This window comes from Echinops telfairi, unplaced genomic scaffold, assembly GCF_000313985.2.
Source record: "Echinops telfairi isolate 266 unplaced genomic scaffold, ASM31398v2 ScPeMD7_7475;HRSCAF=8513, whole genome shotgun sequence".
In the NCBI taxonomy this organism is placed as follows: Eukaryota; Metazoa; Chordata; class Mammalia; order Afrosoricida; family Tenrecidae; genus Echinops; species Echinops telfairi.
Window position 1 is genome coordinate 8,045,352 of NW_022111379.1, and position 19,741 is coordinate 8,065,092.

Sequence of the window (19,741 nt, forward strand, 5' to 3'; positions counted from 1 at the left end):
CTCAAGTAGAAAGAAAATGTTTTGGAAATGTTGGTGGCAACATATGTACAAGTGTGCTTAATACAATTGAATGATGGATTGTTATAAGATTTGTAAGAACCCCCCTAATAAAATGATTAATAAAAAAGATATAAACCTGTGACTGATATCCTCAGGGATTATTGTAAGTTTTCCTGACAAACCTCATTGTGTAAATAGCGTCCAGCCACAAAAGGATTGATTTTGTACAAGTGAATAATTCAGGTACTGTGATGCATACTTACCCTACATTGTTCTAATATTCCTCTCTCAACAGGGTTTTAAAAAATTAGTGCCAGAGGCTAATCAAAGACAATATTAATGGAAGATCATTATGCCCCAGGGGGGTGATCAATAAGACTCCACCATAAATCAACAAGGAGGTTTTGAAAGGGAGCCAAAGGCAAATAAACAAACAAAACCATGGGTCCAGGAATGTGTTTTGGGCTTGCACTAAATCCCAGCTCCAACTTATGAACAATTAGTTCTTACATCATGGCCCTGCTCGATGCTCATCCTCAGGAAGAGAACACAGGGTCGGTCCACCCCCAAAGGGGTCGCAACCCACAGGTGGAGAACCGCTGCACTAGATGGTCCTGGATAGAGAGCTAGAGAAGGCTCAGGGTCATTAAAGTGAGCAGGATAGCTATAGCCTTTGGCCGCCCTTCAGGTATGGAATTGAAATTACTCCGTGGCTCAGTTATCAGGTAAACAGTAGACAGTCCTATAAGGTGAACAATAACCCTAGAGAAGTTTGCGCTTCCTGTAATAATCGACCATTAGAGGTCAAGGGGGCAGCATTTGCCCATGGACTAAGTTCAGAAAGGAAAGGAGAGAAGGAAACGTGGAGGTGGGGAACGTAGGGAGATGTGGTGAGTGGGGAGGGAATTGCAATGAATGAGACAAAGCCAAATAAGTATGAATTCTCGAATGGGAAACTGATGATCTGTTCTATAAACCACCTAATTCGCCACAAAAGGATAAAAGAGAAAAAACTGACATCAACTACGAAGGGAACAGTTAGCTGACAGCCTTACGAGTCACTGCAGCATTTGAGGCAAACGCAAGCTCTTCTGGGAACCCCCCAGCCCGCGCCTGAGCAGAGTGGGTGCTGGTTTCTGGCCATTTCTGTTCCACCGGAAAATCTTCTTGGATGTGGTCTTAGGCTGGGTTCTCTTATGAAGGAAAACCAGTGACGTGTATACAGGTATATACATACATACAGAGAGATTTACGTCACGGGAATGGCCCATGTAATTGTAAAGTTGGGCAAGTTCCAAGTTCATGGGTCAGAGAGCAGGCCAGAGCAGCAGTTCTCAACCTGTGGGTCGTAACCCCTTTGGGGGTTGAATGACCCTTTCACAGGGGTTGCCTGATTCATAACAGTAGCAAAATGACAGCGATGAAGTAGCAACGAAAACAATTTTATGATTGGGTGGTCACCGCAACATGAGGAACTGTATTAAAGGGTTGCCGCGCAGGAAGATTGAGAACCACTGGGCTAGAAGCTTTTCCTGAATCACAGAGCTGCAAAGGATGATGAACCCAAGATCGGATGATCAGATGGCTTCTGACTATAGAGGTAAATGAATCTACAGTTGGATAGGTAAGAGGGAGGCTGCTAATAACTCCTGGGATCAGCAGGCAACATGGCAGGCTACTGACTCAAGTCCAAAGATCTGAAGGCCAGATGTTGAACCAGACGCAGGATCCAGGTCCAGCAAAAACTTAGCAAGTTTTTCTGTAGCATCCACCTGGATTGGAAGCAGCCACACCCTCCAGGAAGAGTGCTTTCAGTTCACTGGCTGTTCTTAGCAGATCTCATCATGGAGGGGTATGCGTTATATTAAATTTTATGAGGTGGGATTACTATATTGTAACCACCAAACCACTGAGAATCTGGCCCAGCCAAGTTGACACACAATTTTAACTATCACAGATGCTCTTTGCCCGATGATCCCCACTGGGCTGAAAGATTTTTTTCAAAGCTGCCCTATCTGAAGCGCTTCCCCTCCGATCCTCTTCCTTCTTACCTGCTTTTATAGGTCTCAACCATGCATCAAGGAGCCCTGGTGACATCGTGGTTAAGAGTTTGGCTGCTAACCAAATGATCAGTGGTTCCAACCCATCAGCCGTTCCTCAGGAGAAAAGACCTGACCACTTGTTCCCATAAAGATTACAGCCTGGGAAACCCTGTGTGGTCAGAGTTCTACTCTGTCCTACAGGGCTGCTACAAGTGGAATTGACACACTGCCACATAACAACAACACAACAAGCCCTGCATGACAATCTAAAGTCTTTCCCCACCTCCTCCTGCCCTCTCCCCACTTTTATCTGTATTGCCCTGTTAGAACCCTTACACTTTAACGCCCACTTCATGGCTGTCCCCTGCAGAACCAGCTGATTCCTCTGTCAAGGTCCTGCGAAGCCTGGGCAGAGCTTTTATATTCTTTGCATAGAGACACTCACCCCTGCAAAGAAGGATTTCCCCAGATCACCCACACGTGGTCTCAAAAGTAAAATGCAATGCGTTTTCCCATGTATCTTTTTCCCTTTTCCCTTTCCTATTAGTGGTTAGTGCCTCAAGTGTCCACTCCCTTTAAGGCTGCCTCTCAAGCCTAGTTTCTGATTCGGAAAGAGCAGCAGTAGCCAGGTCCATGCCCAACTACGTTCGTTCCTTTGAGAGAGAGTGAGGATCTGACAATTAGGGATCTGCTCATGGTTCAAAGCATCCTATGAACTAACTATTGAGAAACGTGGCTAAAACCACAGGAGCCAGGCTGTGACCTTCAAATAGGGCCGTTTCTTCTTAAGCTAGGGAATCTCTGATAAACAAGCTCCCCTGCAGCATACCAAGGCCCAGGCCCCCTCTGGACTTCCATAAAGTATTACCAGTCCCTTAGGAGGCCAGGCAGAGTACCGTAAGTAGAAGGTGAACCTCTAGGTCATGCTCAGAATTCTGATCTTAAATAGCCTGAGCATCCCGGCGTCAGCGCCTTATGAGAAGTTGAGAGAGACAGGAATGAAAGGGAACGAGGCGCTCCCAGCACATCTGAGGGAGGCCAGCAGGGTCTCCTGTGGCCTCGTGGGTTACGGATTGAAGGTCAGCAGTTGGAATCCATCAGTTGCTCCTTGGGAAGAAGAGAAGCTCCTGGCTCCTGTAAAGATTTAATGTCTCAGAAACCCAAAGAGGGGACAGTTCTCCTCTGCCCTGTAGGGTCCCTCTGGACTTGATGGCCGTGGCTTTGGGTTTTAGCCGCGGTTGAGAGAGGCAGGAATCAGAAGACAGCAGGACGTAGCACCAGCCGTGATTGTGTGATGAGGCGCATCTAGGATGCAGAGACTCTTTCGAGAAGAAGGAGCCCACCTGGCGATCCATTTCTATACACATCGCGGCCATGGACACCGGATGGGATGGATCTACTGTGTCACATGGCGTCCCTTGGACTTGGACTTGACTCAACAGCACCTGGCAACAATACCTCCCCGCAAGGCTGCTGTCTTGTTCTGGCAAAGCACTTTCTACCCCCAGTGGAAAGCCTTTGCGTCCCCTGGCTCGGCGTCACCGTGCCTGGCTGCCACAATGGTGTCGTCGGAGGATCTGCCTGGGCATGATATGATTTAGGGGCCGTGGGCCTCTGTGGCCGTCTTAACAGTTTCCAGCCTACACAGAGAAATCTGTGAATAACTCAGTTTCTCTGTGTTGCTGTTGTTTTAATTAGTTGTGTGTATGATTTGATTCTTGTAGATGTTTTTGCTTTATCAAGTATATGTATATATACACATGCCCAACCATATATGTACATATATATGTATACATATACATGCCCAAGAAAAATGTGCCACTTGAGCCATTTTAAGAGTACGATGGGTGGGTTAATTGCATTCACTCTGTATGGACTCATGACTACATGGATTCAACAGACTCCAGTGTGACAGCATCTATGAGGATGGTGTGGGACCAGGCAGTGTTGGGTCACGTCATTGAGAACTGACTGGCTGGCACCCAAAAACAATGTGTAGTTCAACCATTACCACCATTGATTGACAAGTAGTTTTCATGATCACAAATAGAAATTCAGTACCTTTTAAGGCACTGGTTCTCAACTTGTGGGTCTCGACCTCTTTGGGGGTCAAAGGACCCTCTCACAGAGTCGCCTAAGACCATCGGAAAACATCTTTCCAATGGTCTTAGGAACAGAGACACCACTCCGCTATCCGTCTCCAGTCAGTTACGCCCACCAATGAGTACCCAGCGTGAAGACTGTTACCCATGCTACACCATGCTTCAAGACAAAATTTCATTTATTTGTAACTAGAAATAAATATTTCACAATATATAAATGCATGTTGTTTTTGTGACAAATCACTATGCCTTAATTATGTTCAATTTGTAACAATGAAAATACATCATGCCTATCAGATATTTACATGACGATGCTTAACAGTAGCAAAATGACAGTGATGAAGTAGCAATGAAAATAATGTTATGGTTGGGGATCACCACCACATGAGGACCTGTATGAAAGGATCGGGGCCTGAGGAAGGTGGAGAACCCCTGTCTGAAGGGGTAACTCACAGCCTCTTTCCCTCCACCTTGTGAACTTCTGATGGCTTTAAGCCAGAGCTGCTGTTATCTGTCCAATGGCAGCGATACTTCGAGTCACGGGGTTTCATCAGCGCGTGACGCACCCTAGTGCTGCTGTTCTCGTGGCTACCCGGGTTTGTTGTTGTTGTTGTTGCTTGCTGATTTGCAGCAATTTCTGGTGTTTCTGACTACACTATGGTGATGATTGGTACTTGTGACCCTCTATAGCTGTTTTTGAGAATCAGGTATTAATTAAGGGAAAAGGAGAAAAATTAAAAAATGGGCTTCCACTCATACTCTAGGACATATGATAGTTGAAAATTCACAACGATATTTATCGCACATTTAGAAGGGATTAAAATGGCTCATAACTATTACTAAGGATTCTGTGTAGTGCGGTACAGAAGAAGGTCCCTGGGAGGAGGGGGGCAGGGCCCCATGAGCCACTGCACTAGGTGACACTAACCCAGGTTAGACTCAGGCTCAGGAGACACGAAGGAGCAGGCAGAGCTGATGCCTCTTCATTGGCTGAGTGACCGTCAGCCATCGGCCTCAGAATCCCCTAGGAGTTTGTTTGAAGTCCACGTTCCTGGCCTCTGACTGCAGACCTTCTGAGTCAGAACTTGGGGTGGCCGAGAGTTTCTGAGCAGAAGGAGGAAGCCCTGGACCCTCTGGCCGCAGGACCGGACTTCTGGGGCCGGAGCAGCCTCAGGACTCCTTGGCGCTCAGCCAGATCTCTTGCCATGGGCCTCATCTTTCCAGAGATGTTTTCTTAAACTCTTTAACGACGGTTTCACCCAGCAGTTCTGTGTCTTGGAACTTTTCCCAAGGAAATAACCACACGCCGTGAAAGGGTGTATCGGAAAGAATGTTCATCACAACTCTGTTTATATTCCTGAACATCTGGAAACAAACCAAACATCCCTCAGTAGGGGTGGGGCGGGGAGGGGAGAGAGGTCACTGAAATAATCACAATGGAAGGCAATGTAGTCATTACAATGGTGAGGTAGGAACGGAAATAAATCCATATTATGGAGTGTTAGGTGGGAAAAAACAGATGGCATAAAAGCAGGTATATCCCAGAGGATCCCACATTCGGGGAGTAGCACAGCTATAGTGGTCATACAATTGTTGCACATTCTTTTTATCCAAGAAAACATATCTAATTGCTATTATGGGGAACCTTTAATTCATTCCACTTGATGTTTTTATGCTGCACATGCATCTATTTAATTTATTAAAAATCTTTTTATTGCAAATTGAGTGAAGGTATGTAAAGCCGATGAGTTTTCGTTTTAAAAAATTCATACCCATTTTGTTTGATCTCATTGGATCTCATTACAATGTAATCCCCTCCATATAATATTGCTTATCCCGCTTCATCCCTGTGTTCCTGCTCTTCATTCCTCTTTCTTTCTTAAACCTTCTGAACTTTGTTGTTGGGCAAACATGGCCCCCTTGGTCTCCAATGGTTGTTTATTCTAAGGTCTCACTAGTGTCATCGTGGAAAGGGGAAACTGATGACAAGGATCTACATATAACCTCCTCCCTGGGGGACGGACAACAGAAAAAATGGGTGAAGGGAGACGTTGGACAGTGCAAGATATGACAAAATAATAATTTACAAATTATCTAGGGTTCATGAGGGAGGGGGAAGGGGGGAGGGAGGGGAAAAATGAGGAGCTGACGCCAGGAGCTTAAGTGGAGAGCAAATGTTTTGAGAATGATGAGGGCAATGAATGTACAAATGTGTTTTACACAATTGATGTATGTATGGATTGTGTACATCCTCTGGTCTAGCCAGATTTGTAAGGTAGAATTGGGATCATGATAGTGGGGGGGCGGGGTGAGGAAGCACTTAGGAACTAGAGGAAAGTTGTATGTTTCATCGTTGCTACACTGCACCCTGACTGGCTTGTCTCCTCCCTGCAACCCTTAAGTAAGGGGATGTCCAATTGCTTACAGATGGGCTTTGGGTATACACTCCGCACTCCACCTCATTCACAATGACATGATTTTTTGTTCTTTGATGCCTGATAACTGATTCCTTCGGCACCTTGTGATCACACAGGTTGGTGTGCTCCTTCCATGTGGGCTTTGTTGCTTCTGAGCTAGATAGCCTCTTGTTTACCTTCAAACCTTTAAGACGCCACATGGTATATCTTTTGTTAGTCGGGCACCATCAGCTTTCTTCACCACATTTGCTTATGCACCTGCTTTGTCTTCAGCGATTGTGTTGGGAAGGTGAGCATCATGAAATGCCAGTGTAATAGTACAAAGTATTCTTGCATTGAGGGTACCTGTTGCTTTTTCATCATTTTTAATGTGTTTCTAGAAAATGTAGAATTAGTTACATGTGTGGTTTGCTTTATATTTCTATTGGACAATACTCCATGAAAAATGTCAATGTGAATGTTTGTGTTGTTTAATGGTATTCTGTCTCCCCTGTTTCCCTACAAATAGTGATTAGTAGAAGCTTGAGCAGAATCAGATTTAATTTTGTGCTTGTTTCATTTTTGCAAGACTATTTCATAAAGGATTTCTTAGTTAATGCGTCTAACAGAAACACCATACATGGGTGATCTTAAAGAACAGAAGTGTATTATCTCACAGTTCTGCAGGCTAAAAGTCCAAATGAGGGTTTGGCTGTGTGGGTCTCTTTCTTTCAGGTAGTCTCGGGCAATCTTTGGCTTCTGGGTTGGTACATGATCCTCACAGGGCACCCATCTTCTCTGTTCCTGTGTGCGTCTGTCTGGTCTGCTCTTTTTGTAACTCAGAAGTGATTCGGATGCATCCTATCAGCGAGCATATTTGTATTCAAGAACTTGTCTCGGAATCGGTTCTGAAGGACATACTCTATGACAATGTTTGCCCGTCTTAGATAGTAAGAGCCTCTTCAAGTAGGTTCTTAAGTCTTTTTGACATCACTCCCATTGGTTTGGGCAGCCTCTCGGCTTTCTATGCGTTTGACAAAACATTCCAGGCTCGTCCTATACATACCTGCTTCATACCTGGAGCCTTCATGAAGCCCTGCTCTCTCTCTCTCTCTCTCTCTCTCTCTCTCTCTCTCTCGTGCTTTTTTTTTTAACAGGAACAATAAAGTTTATTGAACCGTGGCTTAGTACAGGCGCTGGGGTTTGCCCGTGGTGCTCTTCATGTACAAAGCATGGACATTCTGCCAATCTTCTTCAGCAGTGAAACCAAAGAGTTGACAGACAAGAGGATGTTGTACACGAGTTCATCCTCTGTCATCTTCACGTGGCCACTGCCACGGCCAGACACAGCACCTTCTTCATCTGGAACTTGATGGTGGACTTCACCTCGTCAACCTTGGCCACCAGGTTCTCATTGTGGGGCAGCAGGGAAGGGAATTTGCCGGCCTGATTCAGGCCCGGGCCCAGAATTGGAGGAATCTGCTTGATCAGGGACTCTGAGGCCAAGAAGGCATCATACCTCTTGGCCAGCTTTTTGACCAGCTTCTTATTCTCGTTGAGCTTCTGGAGCGCCTCGATGTCCATGTGAGGGGTATCCACGGCCTTCGCTTCATCGCAGCGCTGCTGGTCCCCAAGGACACACACGGAGAACTTGGGGCGCAGGGTGGACTTAAGCCTGACGGTACCCGAGAAGCATTTGTCCTTCTGAGGGTCATAGTTCTTCAGGCTGATCTGCAGCTCCACCGTCTCCAAAAACTTCCGGCGTTTGCGCTGCTTCCCGTGCAGAACTTCCCGCATTGCCTCGTAGAGGGTGTTGTGAGAGACTTTGCTACTCATGGTTCCTAGCACTGCAGCAACCGGAAAAGAGCTCCCTGTTCTCTTTTAGAGGGAAATGGTATTTAGAGCCCACATGTGGGACTGGAGGTGCTTATTGCAACTGGGTTTATTATGGCTTCAGGTACTTTCTGTAGATTGGGTATATAACAAATGTATTATGACTCTATACTGCCAATTACAATCCGAATTCCCGTCTACAGAATTTTTACTTAACCTTATTAATCTTGCATGGGGTTCTCTTTCAGTCATTCAGAAAATGTCATTTCTTGATAGCGCTAGCCTAATTACTCATTTGATTTTCCCTCAATGCACAATAGCAACCTCAAGGTTCAAGAAGGGCACGATGGTCATGTCTGACCGCCTCCAGCTATACAACGGGATGGAGAATCCAATTTCACATTACCCCAAGGCCAATTTCTGCAAGGTTGAGATCAGATATGTCTTCACCCTCCAACCTTTCTTACCTTATTCAGATACCTATCATGCCTCCCAAGGTATTCTACTTCTCTGTCGGGTCTGATACTCCACTGCAGTGGCCACATAGAACTCACAAACAATGCTCAGGACTCTGGGGGCTGATTGGGGGAAATTAACGGGTTACAAGTCGGACTCAGTAGTTCCCCAGTCAGGAGTGTCTCCAGGAGTGCCTCTTGGGTCATGCTCACAGACAGGCCATTCTCTGGTCCTCAGCCCCTTAGCCTATGTCCTGCTCAGGCAAATGCTACAAAGCTTCTTGATAACCAATAAATACCCAAAGGGGGCCCTACTCTGCAACCCAGCCTTCTACCTGAATGCACTCAACTTCGCTTCTTCCGCAGATGGGAAGCCCACCACTCTGGTGAGCTCAGCTCTCGGTCCTCCTCTGCTCCTCCTCTGCTCCTCCTCTCTGCTCCTCTTCTTCAAAACCCCTCTTGGGTGAAAGAAGTTCTTAAGGGTCTCCTTTCTTGGTGGTCATTGACATCACCTGTTCCTGCTACTGAGAGGCCTCCTTTTGCACCTAAGGGGATGGCAAAAATGGACCGGTCCTCTCATTAGGGTCCCATGCACCCTATTTGCATGTGTGGTAGGATTTATTAACAGACTATGGCTAAAAGAGCCATACCAAGTGATTTCAGACAGCCATTCAGGGTGACACTATCACTGCCAATAAAAATATGATAAAAAAAGAGAAAAAAATCATGCTTCCTTAGACCAGGGATGTGAATTGCCTTGCTATCATGCTGAGTGCATTGGAAGGTGGATGATTGCAGATGCGGTTAGATTAAAATTTAATGCCTTATCACTGATGTCCGTTTTGACCCATTTTAAGTTAATCCTAAATTTTAATAGTTTTCTGTTTTTCTTTTGAACTAGGTTTTTCTGTCTGACTTTGTTATTGTTGCTAGTCTTCTTGTAGATTTTTCTGTAAGTGAAATCCAGGAGAAGTGAGTCTAGGGAGACTAATTGGATTCATGGTTTCTTGGGGGAATGGCACAGAAGGGGGTAGGGAAATAGGGAGCTAAAAACAATGAATATAAAAAGAAGAAAATGTTTTAAATTGATCGTGGTGATGTGATGATGGCACACATTTTATTCATATAATTGAACTATTTAATTGTATGATATGTGGATTATGTGTCCATAACCTGTTGAAAATATGATTCTTAAAAGCAATTTATTTTTTAAAAAGTTCTTGTTCTGTTTAGTCCTTAATTAGATCCACAAACACGAACAAAAGCAAACTCACTGCCAGCGAGTCAATGCAGATTCATAGCAACCCTACAGGGAAGGGAAGGGCAGCCCAGAGAATTTCCTAGACTGTAACTCTACGGACTGGAGTAGAAAGCTCATCTTTCTGTCCCAGAGTGGCTGGTGGTTTCGAACTGTGACTTGAGGATCCTAGCCCAATGAAAAATCGCTATGCTACCAGGATTCCAATTATATCCTACTAAGACTACATTCGTCAAATCAGTAGTGTATTTTAAAATCACTTGGAAAAATTCAAGGAGCCCTAGTGGCTGGTGGGTAAGTGCTTGGCTGCTAACGACAAGGTTGTCAGTTCAAACCTGTGGAAGAAAGATGTGGCAATTTGCTTCTGTAATGATGACAGCTCTGAAAGTTCTGTGGGGGTTTTACTCGGTCTCTCAGAATCGCCATGAGTGGGAGCCAACTGAGCGGCAATGACTGTGGTTCCGTTTGTTTTGGGAGAAGTCTTTCTGTCCGGTTAGCCCACTGGGCATGCTGTCGGGTGTCTTCGTTTCATTGAACTTTTGACTTTCAAGGAATTGTTTTCCCCAAGTTAATTCCGTTTTATAACTGTTCATTCTGTTTTATAACTCTGTAAGGTCTTTATCCAATCAGCAAAACAAGATACAGTCCCCCCCCAATCTAGCTCCTATTTTGTCTTCTATCACAGGACTTTTCATTGATATTTAAACCTCTAATCCATTTGGAAAACATTCCAGTGTACAATGTGACAAATGACACTGATGTTGCTTTTTAAATCTACCTACCCCACTATTCTAGTATAACCTAGGAAACCTTTCATCTTTTTGTCACTAATTTGAGATGTGCCTTTTTATACATTAAAGTTTCATTCGCACACGCGGTTTCCCCTGTATTTCAATTCTGTTCCACTGTTATCCTCTTAACCGTGTGTCGACAACGTTTGTTTTGTTGTAGTATTTGCTAGGGTTGGTACTTTCTCAGTGTGTCTTTTTTTTTTTTGGTTGAGTTTCCCCAACTTTCTTGCTGATTTGGTTTTCTAAAGAGCGTGTCTAGCTCCAGAAGAGAATCTAGTGCTATTGCAAGTGGATTGATATCTTAGTATTTTTTTAAATACAAGAACATAATGTATGTTTCACTTTGTTTCAGGTATACTTTTGTGTCTTTCAGAAGTTTTCATTCTTTTCCTCCAATATTTTGGATATTGCATGGTTAAATTCTTCCAAATTTCTTGCCACAGATAAGTGAGTGCTGTCAATGCTGCATTTGTTTGCTGAAGCATCTCCGTTTGCATTCTGTCAATGCTTACACTCTTGCCAAATCAATAGAACAAAGTGTTCTTGCAATGAGGGAGGACTTAAGTAGAGGTCCATTGTCCACCTCCTACTTTAATACTAAACCTATAAATATATGTACATAGATCTATTTCTCCATCATCATATATAAATATATTTACATATGTGCACACCTGTATTTACACCTCTATAAATGCCCTTTGCCTCCTAGTTCTTTCCTCTATTTCCTTTTATTTTCCTCTTGTCCCACTATCATATTCAGCCTTCATTTAGGTTTCAGTAATTCCTCTCGCTTACACTACCCTTGATCAAGCCCTACTAGGCCTCCTACACCCTCCTTGCCATCAATTTTGGATCACTTGTTGTTCCCTTGTTCCTGGGTTTGTTAACACCCACTTCCTTTCCCCTGCATCCCCCTTTTCCATGTCCTACCAGAAACTTCAGTTCCGTTGATTTCTCCCCCAGATTGTTTATGCTGCCTATCTTATCTAGATGGACCTGCAGAGATAATAATATGCACAAAAAACAAGACAGAAAGAAACAAAGCAACAAAAGAAGACAAAACAACAACAAACCGATAATAAAAAAGAAAGAAAGAAGAGCCTAGAAATAGTTCAAGGTCTGTTTATTGATCTTTAGGAGTGTTTTCCAGTTGAGTTTCATGGGGTGCCACGCCCTGGCCCCAAAGTCTATTTTTGGCATTCCCTGGGGACTTCCTTGCTCTGCTCCCCTTGCTGTTCTGTTGCATGCCCTTAGTGTTTTGCCTTGATGTGGTGGGGTCAGATGGGGTGCAATTCCCGCACTGTATCTCCAATAACCTTTATCTATACTGAGATTTTTTCTTTTCTTTTGGGGCCATAGATGGAGTATTATCTTCCATTATATATCATCTAATATGCTTGGTTTGAATTTATGAAGACCATAGATATTTTTCTGCTGATTTTATGATTTGATATTTTAGAAAATGTTCTTACTATCTGTAGTAGTTTTTCCATGGATTATTTTGTCAGTTTGTTCACTTACATTCTTCACCCTTGACTGTCTTGTTGGGGTAGTTGGATGATTTTACGTTGACTTCAATTTGTAGGAAGGTGTAGGAGTGGCCCAACCTGTCAATTAGGTCACAGCCTGGTGATACCTCTATGGAGGTGCAACCTTCTTATAAGGGAGAAGCTAGGGACTCCCCTCTCTGTCCTTTCACCTTCCTCTGGCTGAGACTCTGCCTGCCTCCAGTGGCAGTCCCATGTGGCCAAGCGACCCCGACAGCTGTCAGTGCCTCTGTCCACACGACTTTGCACTCACCTGTCTGCGATCTTCCTGCATCCCACTTCATCCTTCTGCATCATTAGCCTGCAGCTACATGGGTCTGAAGAGCGCTCCGGCTAGCCTCAGACCCATAGACTTAAGTTGGCCTGGGCTGGGATGCCTTCTTGATATGGAGCTCTTTCTTATCCATATATGAGTGTCACTCCAGCCTAACACACTCGCTACTTGGTACTTACATTTACAATCATAGTGAAAAATCTGTTAGCTGTTTTGTGCATTAGTAACATACATCTCACAGTAATGAATGCTGAGGTGTTAAGCAAGAGTAATGCTGCCTGTGATGGTTATGGTTATGTGTCACTTTGGCTGGTCATGATTCTCAGTGGTTAGAGAGTTTGATCTGATGTAGTCATCCTCCATTTTTACATAACACCAAATTTTATAAAATGACTTGGTCTTTGAAGTCCAGATATATTGATGAGTGGGTGGGTGTTGTTTGATTTAAAATTTTGCCACAATATTCATAAATGATGTTGACATGCCATGTTCTTCTTTGGTCCTATATGTCTCAGATTTGGGGATTCATGTTATACCTGTTTCGTAAATTGAATTTGAACTTTTTCCTTTTCAAATCATACTTTGAGCTACTTGACACAACAGTGGGTTAGCTAATTTTTAAATATTTAGTAGCAAGTACCTGTTACATCTACCCCCTCAAAGGCTCATAGATGTGCTTTTGCGCCAGGGGTAAGGTGCTAGCACCAGGACAGGGATTTGCTTACCTGTGTGAAGTGGAAGGAAGCAAGTTAACACCATAGTGCTGCGGTGAGAAGTACTTGTATGAGGTAGTGTGCGCTGGAGGTGACGTTTTGTGAACCCTTTGTCTCTTTGCGCTTCTATTCTGTGTGATGAGGCTTGTAAGTATATTCTGTGTCCTTTGTATTCCTGGGAAGCTGTGGTTTGGGCAGAAGTGAATATTCAAGTGGATAAGTTATTTTCAAGATAAATACAGTGTAAGCATGTGTTCTTGACATACTTGATGGCCACAACTACAAAATAAGCACCACTTTCGTGTTTGCTGCTTGAGCCTCTGAACCATTATGTGTGGCCAATGCAGAATGCCTGTATATGTTAGCTCGTGTTTTTTAAAGTTTCTCCAGGGATGAAGACCATAGTTTCAAGGGTCAGTAAGGTCAATTGGCGTGACATCATCCACAAAAGATAATCTTCTCCATCCTATCTTGGGGAGTAGTGCCTGAACTACTGGTCAGAGGCCCATCGGAAGGGTAATTATCTATCTTTCCTGTCTTGAGGAAAGAAGTGTGATGAAGACAGACAAACACATGGCAATACTCCAGCGGGCTAGTGGACCATGAAAACATTTGTCTCCATGTGCCCGAGTCCAGAGGAGCTAGATAGTGTCCAGCTACCACTATCACCTCCCAGAAAGGGACCACATTAGAAGGTCCTGGATAGAATGAGAGAAAAATGTGGATGAGAACTCAAAATCCTACAAGGGACCAGGTTTGCAGGTCAGATAGAGACTAGTGGAGCCCACAAGATTTTGGCCCTTAATCCTGTTGGGGGTCTGGAAAGGAACTCACCCTCTGGTTCAATTTTCAACCAAACAACAGACAGTCTACAAGGGGAACAATAACGTTAGTGAAGTACACACACTTAGAATAATCAATCCTTTGGGATTTTAAGGGGGCATCATTTACCCAAAGACCAGGCAAATGAAGGATGGAAACAGGAAACATAGAGGACAAGCGGTGCTACACTGGAGGAACTGCCGTGAATGAAATGAAACGAAATGTGTGTGGGTTGTTGGACATAAAAAAACGATAGTCTGCTCTGTCAACCTTCCCCTAATCACAATAAACAGTTACAAAAACACCCAAAATGGTATGGTCACATCGAGGCCTGAGCAAACACCTTAAGGAGAGGGAACTGTTCCATAGCTTGACTGATGGTGGTAACCCAAACCCTGCATATGATTTCCAAAACTCCTCAAACAGCACACTTAAGATGGATACATTTCATGAATAGTTTTTCAGCCTTTATACAGCTGAAAGATGACCATAGATTCGTTGACATACCTCTCATCAAAAGATAAGGTCTATGCTTCTGTGCTTTGACTAATGGAGTTCCGTGGGAGCCATGCCGCGTGGCTTCCAAGACTGGGTCACAAAAGGGCACGTTGGCTTTGTCTTATTGTCTGAGATGCTTCTTCACTCTTGGAAACCTGGGCTGTCCTGTATCCAGTTTGACCTCTCTGAGAAAATGACCCTGACAGGCCACCTATTGGCACGCCAGTCCTAGGTGGTCCTCCCTTCAGTCATTCCAACTCAGGTGTCATCCATGTCATTGAAGGGATCATCCTGGAAGTGGAACTTCCAATCTCAGATGTTTCAGTCCTCAGCCATTTGAGTCATCTAGGTAAGGCCCGGAATCTGTGAGAAAGATACAGTTGTTCATGCACTTCCTTAAGTTTGGGAAAAATGTGTTAGGCAGCAGTAGAGAACTAGACCACCTCCCTTATATGTCAGTCAGTCTTCATTTATACATTTAAAGATTTGCTTCTAAGTTTCTCCTAAGTTCTGTCACTCCTCTTTTCTTTAACTGTTGTGATTATTATTAATTTACAGTTCAATGTTTTCTACCTTTAAGTTAGCCTGTGACGTATGGACGTAATCTCTTTTTCCCAAAGAGCCACTCAACTGCAGCAACCAATCTGGTGAGCGGAGCACCTTCCCCTCCCTTTTCTTTGCAAGGCTGTCATTTCTCAATCATCTCCTTTCTCATTGTTTGTCCTCTTATCATGCCATTCTTTCAGGTGGTTGTCGCTGTTGTGAAGTGTCCTTGAGGTGCCCCCCACTCCCAGTGACGGCACCACAGAATGAACCCGGTCTGTGGGTCCAATCTCACAGCAGTTGTTGCGCCTGAGCCCATTGTCATACGCATTGTGCTAACCCATCTTGTTAAGGATCACCCTCTTTTTTTGCTGACCATCTGCTAAGCATGGTGTTCTTTTCCAGGGACTGGTCTCTCTTGATAGCACGTCCAAAGCATGCGAGACAAAGTCTAGTTATCCTCGTTTCTAAAGGAGCCTTCTGGCTGTACCTTTTCCAAGACAGATTTGTTTGTTCTTCTGGCAATATTTTTGATAGTCAACCATCATTCAAATGCATCATTTTTTTCCAGAAAAGGCGGGAGTAGGTCAAATAAATTTGGGAATCTATTAATAAATCTTTACAGGAACAGATAGCCTCCTCTTTTTCCTGAGGATGGTGGTTTTGAACAACTGACCTTGCAGTTCAAAATCCAGCACTTACTCAACAATACCACTTTGTGGCAACAGAGTATATGTTTTACTTCTTGTCAACAATTCCTATCAAGGCCTCTGTGGTTTAGGAGTCGGGGGTTGAGCGCACCCTGAACAAGACTGTGGCTCTCAGTAGAGACCCTGGTCAGGGGAAGCGGGGTTCACTAGGATGCAGCCATTTGGCCTGCAAACAAAGCCTCCCCACCCTGGGAACCCCAGCCCCTCCGTGGCCCTCCGAGCAGTGCACAGATGTTGCCTCAGTGCCATGAAAGGAAGCAGACACCTTCTTGACGACCTGTTCTTTTCCCACCGGCCCACTCCTTGCCGGGCCTCCCTGGGTTCCAGGGGCTGCCAGGGTCACCCTCCCCGCTCCCCAGAACCCCCACCCCCTGCCCCGTCAAGATGCACTCTGCTTTCCGTCTTGTCAGACGACAAAGACACTGGGAGGATTTATTTATACCTCCAGCCTGCTAATGAGACGATTCCGTGCAAAGCAGCCCGCGCTTGGTGGCGGCTCCTCAGGCCTTTGAGTCTGTGTTCCCATTCCCAGCCTTGCTGCTACATATAAATTTTCCACGGTGAATAGACACCATTCTTCTGGGAAACCCATTTGTTCCCTTGGCTATTTTATTTCAATCTCTTGTTTGGCTTTTCATTATTATTGTTAAACGGTAATTAATTCTCCTATCAGCTTCTCTTTAGCGCACTCTGCCTAATGCAGCATGAAGTGTCCCCTCTTGCTCCCCACTGCACACCTATTCTTGAAAATAACAAAGCCTCAGACATTTTAGGCATTCTGAAAACACACAACAGCGTAGGGTAGGGTGGGATGGGGTGGGGTGGGGCGCAGTGGGAGGGGCAGCAAGAAGGTTTTGGCAGACACAGTTGAAATGGCTTCTTAGTGAATGGATTTCAATATGGCTGAGGTGGTTCTGTGGATACTGGGTTAGAAAAGTTGCGAAAGATGTCTGAGACAAAAGGCAAGATGCACTTTAAATGACCGTCCATGTCCTGATGTTCTGAGCAGTCCAATCCTGGTGGTGTACGTGGTTTGAGATCAGTTGTTAATGGAAAAGGCTGTAGGTTCTAACCCACTCAACCACAGAAGACAGGCCTGGAGCCTGCTTTCTTAAAGATTCCAGGCAATTCTACTCTCTAACACATGGTGTCAGAATCCACTCAAAGGCAGCAAACAGTAACAACCTACTCTATTAGATGTCCTCACGGTCAGACACTTTGAAAAACTGACCAGTGTCATGGACAATTCTATGATGGCATCTGTCGTGGGCTCCCCTTTCCCCCCACCCTATGCCCAAAGATATATCTTTGTCCTAATTCCCAGAATCTGTGCATGTTTAATTGGAAAAAGATGTTTGCTGGTACAATTAAGTTAAAGATCTTGAAAGGAGAAGATTAACCTGAATTATCTTGTTGGGGCCTCAATGCAACAGACAGACAGAAGAAAATGATGTGGAGACAGAGGCAGCGATTGGAGTGCTGTGGCCAGAAGCCAAGGAATGCTGGCAGCCACCCAAGCTAGAAGAGGCAAGGAACAGATTCTGCCCTCAAGTTTCCAAAGGGAGTGTGGTCCTGGCCACACCGTGATGTCAGACTCTGGCTTCCAACACTGAGAAAATACATTTCTTTTGTTTTAAGCCCTCGGGTTTGTGGTGATTTGTTAGAGCAGCCACAGGAAAGGAATACACATCCATCATCTGCCAACTCACTGTGAGCAGAAAACACAGAAGAGATGGGATTGGTTGGTATCAAGACACAAAATCTTCCAACATCATGCAGTGTCCTTCCACAGGAGACATTGTTAGATGAGATGAAGTTGTCTACAGACTCAAGCTTAAAGCACTCCTTAGTTGTAGGCCATGAGTTCTGAAAACCCCGGCCGTGCCCGAACTGACTGTGCGCAGTTTTCCTGTGGAGAGCTATTTTTCCCCTTGTGTGCTCAGGGCATGCTCGGCTCTGACTTTTGTTTGTGACAAAGATTCCGCCACCCAGAATGCTTCCAAGCTCAGGTTTTGCTGCTGCTTCTGATGGTTGGAAATCACACGTGTGTGAGTTGTTAGAGATGGTTCCTGGACTCATGGATCTGCAAGGGATCTTTCAGAAAAGCCATGCCGTGGGTGAGCAGGTGGCCCGGCCTTTAATGCCTTAGGAAGTCGCATGCCCAGCAGCCCATGTCACCAGATGCACTACTCATTTCTACTACCTTAAGGGCTGACTCTTCTTTCCATCTTCCTCCCTCCCTCCCTTCTTCCTTTCCTTCCTTCCACAAATGTTTGTTTTTAGTATTTTAACTTTTCTCAAAGGTCGATGATACTTCGTTGGCTCCCCTTGGTCTACCTCTCTTTGGCCGTTAAGACAATGTCTGGTCATAAGCTTCTCCCCAATTCATCTTCCTCCTCCTTCCAACCTCTCGTGTAATAACCAGTGCATTTGTTTACCCAGTCCCCAGGATGTAAGCCAAGCTACTTTGGGTCCAGATTTTCCCCCTCTCAAAAGGAACTGGTGGTGCAGTGGGTAAGGCCCTCAGCATCGAACCAAAGGGCTAGTGATTCAAAAGAGCAGCTGACCTGCTGTAAGGGAGGAAGAGGTGACAGTCCGCATTGGTGAAAAGTCCCCCCTGGGGGGGGGGTGGTTCTACTCTGTGCTTGCAGGAGGGCTGCAACAGTGGGGCTCATTTGCCATAAAAGCACAGGGCCTGGCACATCTGTTGAGAAAAGGCATGTGTTTCTGACGTGCTCCGCACATACCAGCTCTCTGTGCGACTTTGGTTTTATCCTGTGGGGAAAATGCTTAAAAATGTAGATTTCCATGGCTGCTCTTTCTATTATTTTGAATAACATTCTCCATCAGCTTGCAGACTGTATTTCCCTCCCGCATGACTAGCTACATGTTTCTATTTGACTTGTTATCCTTCTCTCTGTCTGCACGTTTACATCTGTGTGTATATATGTGTTTGCACGCAATTTCCTTCTGGAAACAGTAACTTTATTTTTCCTCTGCCCATAACTCAAGATCCAAGGCATGAATTTAACTCAAATTACCTCTCCTGACCAAACCAACTCACTAAATAAAATATCAACAGGATAAATGATGGCGAAAAAAGAAAAAAAATGTTATTTCTTATCCTGAAAAAGCGAAAGGGTGAGCGTAATTGAGTTTGCTGCTGGACTCACGGCTCAGTCTTGGAACCACCCTAAAATAACATGTTCTGCCTTGGTTCTGTGGCCCAAACACTGCAGCCCGGAGGCCCCGCTCCGCCTCTGATGAAAGGTTTTCCTTTCTGGCAGCGCCGCTATAAATGGAGGCCCTGAGCAGTGAAACCAGAGGTGGTGTGGAGTTTACGCAGCTCAGAGGGGCCATCCATGCCTGGTGATGAATATCTCCTTGCTTTGGGTCGAATGCCAGCCTTCAATGAGAAACAGATACACAGCCTTCTTTTATACAGAGCAAGACAGGCCCTGGAAGGGGCATGTCCCCGGACAAACAGGCCTGGGAGAACTTGACGAGAGAGGGCGACTCACAGGACTAAGTTCCACAGCTTGCGATTGGCAGAAGGTGTTCGACTCCCTGCAGGTAGCCCCTGTTGGATGCGGCTCTTCCCTGCAGGGGGTGACCTCAAGAAGGGCCTGGCATGGAGGGCACTTGACGGGTAATGATATAGTTAGTTTATTGTGCCAACCTGGCCATCAAACACATGTGAGATTAATTGAAGGGCGGAGGGATACGTGGCTCAGTGAGCCTCACCTTTCCAGTTCTC

The 19,741-nt window shown here is 44.9% G+C and overlaps 2 pseudogenes; one reads left to right on the forward strand and one right to left on the reverse strand.

The window, feature by feature from the left end:
- Positions 1-7,724: 7,724 nt before the first annotated feature.
- On the reverse strand, positions 7,725-8,376 carry LOC101658388 (annotated as a pseudogene).
- Positions 8,377-8,719: 343 nt separating this feature from the next.
- LOC101655587 overlaps positions 8,720-19,741 on the forward strand; it is a 38,093-nt pseudogene continuing 27,071 nt past the window's right edge.